The 11,407-nt window shown below is 37.2% G+C and overlaps 1 non-coding gene across 1 annotated transcript; it reads right to left on the minus strand.

Moving 5' to 3' along the window:
• Positions 1-4,867: 4,867 nt before the first annotated feature.
• Positions 4,868-4,974, minus strand: LOC112999429 (small nucleolar RNA R71). The gene has a single exon (XR_003264616.1). It is a non-coding gene; the product is annotated as a small nucleolar RNA R71 (small nucleolar RNA).
• Between the last annotated feature and the right edge of the window lie 6,433 nt (positions 4,975-11,407).

Genomic DNA, 11,407 nt, shown 5'->3' on the forward strand with positions numbered 1-11,407 from the left:
GGCTAGAGCTGCTGAAGAAGGCCCTAGGGTTCTCATGAACCTCAGGGTAGATTTCTTAGCCCATGGGCCAAGGTTGGGTCCAATTATCTTTGTAGATATTAGACTAGGATGTCATTATATTTGGTCCTTGTATTTAGGGCTCCATATTGTAGGTAGGGTACCCTAGAAATATAGGATTTTTCAGCCCTTGTATTGTAGGGCACCTAGACTAGTTTTTGTATTAGGGGTAGTTTTGTAATTTCACATGCACTAAGTGAATATTTGATGTGTGTGTTGGGAAATATATTTTGGGCTCATACTTAGCCCATGGGCCCAAAATCTACCCTAAGACTCATGAGAATTTGCTTACTACACCCCATTGCCACATCATATAGTCACACTTTGTGCATGTCCTTTATGCTTTACATGCCTCATGACACCTAAGCACACTTAGTGGAGAATCTTGGAATTGATCTTGGATTAGTGGGCTGAACCATAACTAAAATTCACTAATCATAATTAGTGAAATTTTGGCTCCAAAGTTTGGCTCCACAAATTCAATTTCAAATTCAAGTGAAATTTGAATTGAAATTCAAATTTCCCTCCAATTTTGTGTGACACTTAGGCTATAAATAGAGGTAATGTGTGTGCATTTTTTTGAAATTTGATCATTTGAATATTAACTTAAGATTTCAAAGCTCTTTTAGAGCACAAAATTTCGTGCTCTTCTCTCCCTCTCCCTTCATTCATCTCCTTCTTCCTCTAAGCTCTCTTATCCATGGCCTCCTATGGTGGTGAGCTTCTTCTAAACTCATCTTCTCCTTGAAGTGGCATTTCCACTCTCTCTTCCTTCTCCATTCCGCTGCCATTCATCTTCCAAGAAGCAAAGGAATCCATTGATGAAGAAGATCCTAGGCCTACAAGCTCCAATGGAGCTTACATCATGTTATTTGTCACTTTTGGTGTTCTTTTTTCATATATATGCAATTTTTGCTTCTATGCATTTGTTCATGTCTGAATGTAAGTTATTAGTGGCATTTCGTGTTTCTGGAAATCGCTGAACTCACTAAGCCTGCAATGCTTAGCAGGTTCATGAGTTATGGGTTTGTCTTCTTAATATTCTCCATCTGCATTCATCCAGATCTAGGATTTTTCCAGATCTGGTGCTAGCTAAATGCATAATTACGTGCTAAGTAGGCATCCCCTTGCATCTATGTTGTTGTGGTTGTAGGCTAAGTTCACCTTGCACGCTAAGTCCTATAATCTTGTTGTCATGTTTTTATTTTCAATTGGCTTAGCGCACACTTGTGCGCTAAGCCTACTTATTTTTTCTTTTTAGGTCAATTTGATGTGGGCTAAGTGCTCGTTGCGCACTAAGCCTAAATGTCCAATTCTCAAGTTTTATGTTTTGCATTGGGGTAAGCGCAAACTTCCATGCAAAGCCTTCCTTGCTCTTTTTTTTGTTTCTTAAGGGGGGATTGAGCGCGCACTTGAGCGCTTAGCACACATGTTTATGCTTCTCCTTAATGTTTGTTATTTCTTTTTACCCTTTCCTCTCTCTTTATTTTTCTTTGATGGGCCCCTTTATTTTTGATGGCTACCAGGAAAAGAAGGGCTTCAACTTCTCATGCTCGTGACCAAGAACTGAAACTACCGCATGTTGACTATGATAATCTCTAGCTCAATTCTCTTGTAGCGAGGGCTAGCTATGTGGAGAACATTATACTCAGGAACATTTTCCCAGAGAGGAATGTGGAACTTGGCACTGGGGAAAACGATGAGGTTTGGGAGGAGCTTAAGAGGAGGAACTGGGTCAAAAGGTTGACCAACTTGCCAGACAACAACATTAATGTGGCTTTGGTGAAGGAATTTTATGCCAACATCTATTACCCTGAGGACAGCTTCCCCAAGCATTGCAAGGTATGGGGCAAAGTTATCAAGTTTGATGCTCAACATTTGAACTCATTCCTCTAGACACCGGTGGTCTGGCATGGTGATGAGCAGCTCACCTGCTATGTGTAGTTTTTGCACTCCAACTTGGATCCCACTTTAGTTGAAGTGAAGTTTTGTCTTCCCGAAGGCCATTTTGTGAAGAATGTAGAGGGGTTGGGTGAGAGATACCCAGAACGAACATGATCACCCTCACTCAAAGATGGAGTGTCTTCTCTTACTTTAATCTAGCTCTCACCTCTCATACCTTTAATCTCAACATGGACTGGGTCCGAATGATTTATGTTTGTGTTGATGCAATCCTAGCCCCTAAGGGCATTGGTTAGAAAACTCCAAGAAGATTGGGCCAGAGATGCAGGAGAAGGCCCTAGGGTTCTCATGAGCCTTAGGGTAGATTTAGGGCCCATGGGCTGAGTGTGAGCCCACTTATCTTTGTACATATTAGAGATTAGGATTTCATTAATTTTGGGCCTTGTATTTATGGCTCCATAGTGTAGGGAGGGTACCTGATGTGCCATTATTTTCTCCTATTTCTTAACCCTTTTTGCACCATTTTAAATACCGATTAATTTTAATTGTCAAATTAATTAGACAGTTTTACTATTTGGGCCCATTTAGCTAATTTGATGTTTTAAATCTAATTTCAGGAATTAATGAAGCATTGGGCTTGAATCCAGAATTGGGCTTGGATTTGAAGAGGACAAACTATTTTATTCTACAAAATTAGATCTTATCTTATCTTATCTAGATATTATTTAGATTTGATATCATCTAGATATTATTTCATATAGATCTTATCTTATCTTATCTAGATTTGATTTGATTTTATTTATGGGCTTGGATTTAAAACAGATTTGTAAGCTTTGGGGCTGGAAAACTATATAATAGTACCAAGGTTCTAGTTTAGTTCTCTCCCCTCTCTTCTCTCTCCCCTATTTTCGTTTTCTAGTTTTAGACTTTTTCTTTGAGACATTTTTTTTTTCGTTTTGCAATTCCAGTAGCAATAAAATTTCGTTCTTCAATTTATAATTTCATTCTCTCTTTATTAATGGAAGGCTAAGTCCCCAGTGTTGCTTTCTCTTAAGGATCAAGCACAGTTCTCTTTGAGGTTCTATTATTACTGTTAAATTCTGTTCAGTTTTTCTTTTTCACTAATTACTCTAAATTTGTTGCTATTAATTCATGCATGCTTAGTGCTTGATTAATTGTCTCTGCACTTAATTTACGTTCATGCTTAATGATCGTTTATGGGTAATTGGTGTATGTGCTGCTTAATCACATAATGAATGCCTTATGTTAAATTTTGCTTAGTAATTTAATTTAGGGTTGGATTAAGTGGTTAAACTGATAAAGGATAAATTCTCGCAACCTAGGACAAGAGACTTGCTTGTGAATCAAAGGGAAACAACATATTTTAATTCTGATATTTTTCTAATTCAATTTTACTCGCTATTTAATTTACAAAAGCAGACAACCCCCCCCCCCCCCCCAATTTGTTACTATTTCCTACTATCTGTTATGAACATTTGGTTTATCATTGCTCGTTGGGAAACGACCTAGGATGACTTCCTAGTTACTACATTTTAATTTTTATTTGATTTGGGTACGGCCTCGATAAAATTTGGCGTCGTTGCCGGGGAGCAGTGTCCAAAGGTTCATAATAGCTAGTGTCGTGTTAGTGTTTAATTCTTGTGTTCGTGTTTAATTCTTGTGTTAGTGTTAGTGTTGTGTTAGTGTGTGTGTTAGTTAGTGTTGTTTAGCGTCTTGGTATTTTGTTTAGTGTGTGTTCTGTTTTAGTTTTTCTGTTAAGCGCTTCCCCTTTTTCAGTTTTGGGTGTTTTGCTGTGAATAGTGTTTTGTGACGGATTCTGCGACCACTTTTGCTTACGGCAAAACAGAGTAGTAGTGGAAATCATGTAGCAACGGATTTTAGCGACCACCCTTGCTGAATTAATTAGGATTTTTCGTTTTGGTAGCTAGAGTTGTTATTTTTGGCTGAATTTTTTTATGGTCACTTCTTTTGATCCATATTTTGTGGGAAAAATAGCTGCAGCCCTTAGTTTGGTCAGATTTGAAAGTTCCAAAAAAGTAGCAAATTTTATTTTTGTCAAAACTTCAAACGGCCATAACTTTTGCTCCGGGTATCAGAATGACTTTTGCTCCGTAGGCCGGCTGAGGTCTCCTTCTTCCAAAAATTGCAATTCTGTCAAAAGTTTTTTATTTTCCAAGTATTATTCTCTTATTTTTCTTAACTTATCATTTTTAGCTTATATAGTTAGACTTTGAATTTTTGTTTGAAATTTTTTGTGCTATCTTCTCATCATTTTATAAGGTTGCTCACAAAATTTCAAGTCATTTGTGCAACTAATTGTGTATGTTGAATTTAGTGTATGACTAGAGGAAATCCATCTGACTTACAACCCTTTGATCTTGAGATAGATAGGACATTTCATAGATTAGTTAGACATCATTTAGTACCTTTTGAGCATCCTGAGCATTCTATTATTGGTGATTTTGAGCATTATAGTTTTAAACATTCTGATTTTGTACATTCTGAGAATATGACATAACCTCCACCCCGTGAGAGGACTTTAAGGGAAATGGCTGCACCTGATTTCACCTACGAAAGCTTGTGCATCCAATACCCTAATGAGGATGTCCCATATGTTCTTAAAACTGGACCGATCCATTTGCTTCCAAAGTTTCATGGCCTTACAGGTGAAGACCCACACAAGCATCTGAAAGAATTCCATATTGTCTGCTCCACCATGAAACCACCAGATGTCCAGGAGGATCACATATTTCTGAAGGCCTTTCCTCATTCTTTAGAGGAAGTTGCAAAGGACTGGCTATATTACCTTGCTCCAAGGTCCATCACGAGCTGGGATGACCCCAAGAGAGTATTCTTAGAAAATTTCTTCCCTGCTTCCAGGACCACAACCATCAGTCAGGATATTTCAGGTATTAGACAACTCAGTGGAGAGAGCCTATATGAATACTAGGAGAGACTTAAGAAATTATGTGCTAGTTGCCCTCACCACCAGATTTCAGAGCAGCTTCTTCTCCAATATTTTTATGAAGGACTCAACAACATGGAGAGAAGTATGATAGATGCTGCCAGTGGTAGAGCCCTTGGAAACATGACCCCTGCTGAAGCCAGAAATTTAATTGAGAAGATGGCTTCAAACTCCCAGCAATTTAGTACCTGAAGTGATGCTATTGTCATTACAAGAGTGCATGAAGTAGCCACGAATTCATCAGGTGAGACTAAGAAGCTTGAAGGTAAACTAGATGCCTTGGTTAACCTGGTAACCCAACTGGCCATGAATAAAAAATCTGCACCTGTCGCCAGACTCTGTGGTTTATGCTCCTCTACCGATCACCACACAGACCTTTTCCCTTCTATGCAACAATCTAAAGCCATTGAACAACCTGAAGCTTATGCTGCAAACATCTACAACAGACCTCCTCAACCTCAGCAGCAAAATCAGCCACAACAGAATAATTATGACCTCTCCAGCAACATGTACAATCCCGGATGGAGGAATCATCCCAACCTTAGATGGTCGAATCCTTCACAACAGCAGCAACAACAACAACAACCTTATTTTCAAAATGCTGCTGGCCCAAGCAGACCATACGTTCCTCCACCAATCCAACAGCAACAGCCCCAGAAACAACAAACAATTGAGGCCCCTCCGCAACCTTCCCTTGAAGAACTTGTGAGGCAAATGACTATGCAAAACATGCAGTTTCAACAAGAGACCAGAGCCTCCATTCAGAGCTTAACTAATCAGATGAGACAGTTGGCTACACAGTTAAATCAACAACAGTCCCAGAATTCTGATAGATTACCTTCTCAATCTGTCCAGAATCCCAAAAATGTGAGTGCCATTACATTGAGGTCAGGAAAACAGTGTCAAGGACCTCAACCAGTAGCATCTTCCTCATCTGCCAATGAACCTGCCCAACCTCACTCTACTCCAGAAAAAGATAATGACAAAAATTTAAAGAGTAAGTTACCTAACAATTTCTATGCAGGTGAATCTAAAGAGAAGCAGCATATCCCTCTTCCATTCCCTCCAAGAGCAATTTCCAACAAAAAATGGAAGAGGCAAAGAAGGAGATCTTGGAAACATTTAGGAAAGTAGAGGTAAACATACCTCTGCTGGATGCAATAAAGCAAATTCCAAGATATGTTAAATTCTTGAAGGAGTTGTGCACTAATAAGCGGAAGCTTAAAGGAAGTGAAAGAATTAGTATGGGCAGATATGTCTCCACATTGATTGGTAAATCTGTTCCCCAAATCCCTGAAAAATGTAAAGATCCAGGTACATTCAACATACCTTGTATTATAGGGAACAATAAGTTTGACAATGCCATGCTAGATTTAGGAGCTTCTGTTAGTGTTATGCCTCTGTCTATTTTTAATTCTCTATCTCTAGGTCCTTTGCAGTCAACTGATGTGGTAATTCATTTAGCTAATAGAAGTGTTGCCTATCCTACTGATTTCATAGAGGATGTCTTAGTTAGAGTTGGTGAGCTGATTTTCCCTGTTGATTTTTATATTTTAAATATGGAGGAGGGATTTTCTAAAGGATCAGTTCTCATCATTCTAGGCAGACCTTTTATGAAAACTGCTAGAACTAAGATAGATGTATATGCAGGCACACTATCTATGGAGTTTGGTGATATAACTATTCATTTTAATATTCTTGATGCTATGAAACACCCATCTGAAGATCTTTCTGTATTTCGTGTTGAAATAATTGACCATATTGTTGATGAATACATGACTGATCTTCATTCTAATCTGCATGCCTGTCACTCTTCTTGCATTGAATCTAAATTTGTACTTGATCATATGTCTGAATTTGATGCTGAGAGTGAATCTGAAATTGATATTGATTACATGTCTGCTGATGTTTTACCTCTTGAGATTGATTTTATAGAGTCAGATAGAACTAACCATGTTTCAAGAAGTACACATACCTCTTACTTTCTTTATGAGGTACAGGCTGAGAAACCATCTCTTTCTACCACTATCCAGCCATCCACACCAGAATTGAAGCCTCTGCCATCAAATTTAAAATATGCTTACTTGGATGATAGCAAAAGTTTTCCAATAATTATATTTGCCTCCCTTATTGATGAGCAAGAGGAGAAGCTGTTATCAGTTCTCAAGAAGCATAAGAAGGCTATAGGCTGGACCCTGGCAGACATTCCTGGTATTAGCCCATCCACATGTATGCATCGAATAAATTTAGAGGATGGGGCTAAACCAGTAAGACAGCCACAGAGAAGACTTAACCCGGTGATTCTTGATGTAGTGAAGAAGGAGGTAACCAAGCTTTTGCAAGCTGGAATCATTTATCCTATCTCCGACAGCCAATGGGTGAGTCTCGTCCAGGTAGTTCCAAAGAAAACCGGACTTAGGGAGTTTTTCTTTTCCTATCTCCTTTACTCCACCCTACTCTTCCTCCACCATGACTTAGGGAGTTTTTCTTTTCCTATCTCCTTTACTTTTATTACATTTGTCCGATTCTATTTGATGGTTTAATTGCTTTTAATCTTTTAATTGTGCTACATTGAGGACAATGTGTTGTTTAAGTATGGGGGGGAGTGTTCTTTGGTTTTGGTTTTCATAGTTTTGTTAAATTAGTTTAATTTTGTTAGTTTTGTTGGGTTCTAGTTTAATTTTGTTAGTTTTATTGTGTTAAATTTGCATGTTTGTCTTTGAATTATAGGATATGTTCAAGTAATGGGTAATTGTTCTGAAAATAAAAGTCTCTTGGCATTTTGTGATTTGAAATCCTTGTTTTTCCTCTACATGTCATGATAGTTTTGAAAGCTCAATTTGAAAGTGATAAGTTTACCTTTGTGAGAATTTGAGCCATCCATCATCATAATTTTTTGGTGTGTTTTGCCCCATTGATTGCTTGCACAATAGTCTTGGCTTGATTCTTGTTGATGCTTCCTAATTCACATGCATATTTGGAAATGATTTAGGCAATTTTGTTCTTATAAACTTCTAGCCAAATGGACTTACCTTGAATTAATTCCTTTGACAGCCCCTTTGAGCCTATGTTCCCCTTTCTTTGTTTTGAAGCTAATTACAAGCCTTAAGTGAAAAACCATGATATCACCTTACCCTTAAGGAATTTTTGAGCTTTGGAATTGTTTTGGGAATAAGTTGGGAATAAGTGTGGTGGGGGGTATGTTTCATTGGAAGATATGATTTTTGGCCATGCTTAATGTTTTATTTTGGCCATGCTTGATGTATATATATAGTGCCTAGTTCTTGCTTTAATCTTCAATTTCATACTGTTCAATCTAAAAATAAAAAAATTAGTTTATGCAAATTCTTCAATTTGGTACTGTTCAATTAAAAAAAAGAAGAAGAAGAAAAGAAGTGAAGTTGAATAAATGAGGTCTTGTTATGAGGACTTAATTAGGGAGCCTTGGTTGATTTTGTTGATATTAGAAGGTTTGGGTTTACTACTTGTGCTTAATTTCCACTTATTCACCATTGCTCCTCTATTCCTTTGGGATTTAGCTACTTATTCCATATTTTTCCCTACCTTGTCCTTAGCCCCATTACAACCTTAAAAGAACTTTTGATCCTCGTGTGCTTGTGTTTATGGGTTGATTGTCAATTTTAGAATCTTGCCAAGTCTATGTGGTTTTTGTTTTCATGGGTGCTTCGAGAGTAAACAGTAGTCTAGACACTTGAGAGATAGAGTGTATATCTTGTGAGGCTTTATCACTTTTCATTTTTGAGCAGATTTACTATTTTGCCATGATTGGGTTGCTTGGATGATTTTCACGAATGTCTTGACTCTTTGGATCTCTTCATGTTAGATGTTACCCATTCCTTTCATTCCTTGATGTTCATTGAGAAATATGTAAATGTTTTGTTTGTCTCTCTTTGATATCCTTGGATTTTGTTCTTTATTTCATTTTTCCCAGGAGTGCAAAAGGCTAAGTATGGGGGGTTTTGATGTGCCATTATTTTCTCCTATTTCTTAACCCTTTTTGCACCATTTTAAGTACTGATTAATTTTAATTGTCAAATTAATTAGGCAGTTTTATTATTTGGGCCCATTCAACAAATTTGATGTTTTTAATCTAATTTCAGGAATTAATGAAGCATTGGGCTTGAATCCAGAATTGGGCTTGGATTTGAAGAGGACAGACTATTTTATTCTACAAAATTAGATCTTATCTTATCTATATATTATTTAGATTTGATCTCATCTAGATATTATTTCATCTAAATCTTATCTTATCTTATCTAGATTTTATTTTATTTTATTTATGGGCTTGGATTTAAAACAAATTTGTAAGCTTTGGGGTTGGAAAACTATATAACAGCACCAAGGTTCTAGTTTAGTTCTCTCCCCTCTCTTCTCTCTCCCCTATTTTCGTTTTCTAGTTTTAGACTTGTTCTTTGAGACATTTTTTTCGTTTTGCAATTCCAGTAGCAATAAAATTTCATTCTTCAATTTATAATTATGTTCTCTCTTGATTAATGGAAGGCTAAGTCCCCAACGTTGCTTTCTCTTGAGGATCAAGCATAATTCTCTTTGAGGTTCTATTATTACTATTAAATTTTGTTCAGTTTTTCCTTTTCACTAATTACTCTAGATTTGTTGTTATTAATTCATGCATGCTTAGTGCTTGATTAATTGTCTCTGCGCTTAATTTACATTCATGTTTAATGATCGTTTATGGGTAATTGGTGTTTGTGTTGCTTAATCACATAATGAATGTCTTATGTTAAATTTCGCTTAGTAATTTAATTTAGGGTTGGATTATGTGGTTAAACTTATAAAGGATAAATTCTCGCAACCTAGGATAAGAGACTTGCTTGTGAATCAAGGGGAAGCAATGTATTTTAATTGTGATATTTTTCTAATTCAATTTTACTCGCTATTTAATTTACAAAAGCAAACAACCCCCCACCCCCCCCCCCCCCCGAATTTGTTACTATTTCCTACTATCTGTTATGAACATTTGGTTTATCATTGCTCATTGGGAAACGACCTAGGATGACTTCCTAGTTACTACATTTTAATGTTTATTTGATTCGGGTACGGCCTCGATCAATACCTTAGTAATGTAGGATTTTTCAGCCCTTGTATTTTAGGGCACCTAGACTAGTTTTGTAATTTCACATGCATTAAGTCCATTATTTGATGTGTGTGTTGGGAGAGAAATTTAATTGAATTGAAAGAAGCCCAATCCAATTAAATTTTGAACTAGCCTAAGGTGGAGGTGAGCATTGGAGAATCTTGGACTTGATCTTGGATTAGTGGGCTGAAGCATAGCTGAAATTCACGAATCATGGTTAGTGAAAATTTGGCTCCAAATTTGGCTCCACAAATTCAAATTCAATTTGAATAGAAATTCAAATTTCCCTCCAATTTTGTGTGTCAATTAGGTTATAAATAGGGGCCTTGTGTGTGCATTTTTTAAACTTTTATTATTTGAGAAATTAGTCTTCAAAGTTCATACCTCATTTGAGGCATAAATTTCGTGCCCCCCTCTCTCCTTCTCCCTCCACTCATCTTTTCCTACCTTTAAGCTCTTATCCGTGGCTTCCTATGGTGGTGAGCTTGTTCTTGACTCATCTTCTCCTTAAAGTGGTGTCTCCAATCACCTTTCCTCCTTCTCCATTTCGCTTCTATTGATCTTCAAGAAGCAAAGGACTCCATTGATGAATAAGACCCAAGGCCTACAAGCTCTACATGGAGCTACATCAAGTGTCATGAAGATGGACATAGATGCGGGTAGCCTCATTTCCTTTCAAATATCTCGGATTATTTAGTCCAACTCCTCCAAGTTTAGATTCCCTAAACTCCTCACTACTTTTGTGATTCCAAGGGAGTCCTATCTGATACTTTGGATTTTGAATCCCTCAGTCTGGTGATCAACGTTGCTTACATCCAGAAGAGTTGCTGAAACCCAGCTGACCCCTTTATTGCTTTCCTTGGACCCCGTTGGTCTCATTGAAGAGCCGCACCAAAAGCTCCTAGGGTCCCATGCCAGGTCACTGCTGCTCCTCCGCCCACTTTTGTCAGTCAGGAGTAGTGTTAGCCTATGATGAACAGTCTTCAATGTAACACCCTGAAATTTCGATAATTGAAAATAGATGTTTGATATTTTTCTTGTGTTATTTGATTACTTGATTAATTTGGATGAGTTAAGGTATTGTTTGAATTAGCCATGTGCGATTTGCTTGATGTGGATGTTGAGTTATGTCGACTTTTATTGATTTAGGTTGAAATTATGAGATTTCAAGTTTTACCTAAACCTGTTTCATTAAAACCATAATTCTAGATTAGTTAACCGTTGGATCACCTTCAAATTGGAACTGTAGGCTGGAAACCCAATTCTACATATTCTAACCGTTAGGATTTGCAGTATAACATCTTCAGTATGAGACATGATATTTTCTCTGAAGCAATAAAATTTGT

Source organism: Glycine max, chromosome 14 (assembly GCF_000004515.6).
Source record: "Glycine max cultivar Williams 82 chromosome 14, Glycine_max_v4.0, whole genome shotgun sequence".
Lineage (NCBI taxonomy): Eukaryota > Viridiplantae > Streptophyta > Magnoliopsida > Fabales > Fabaceae > Glycine > Glycine max.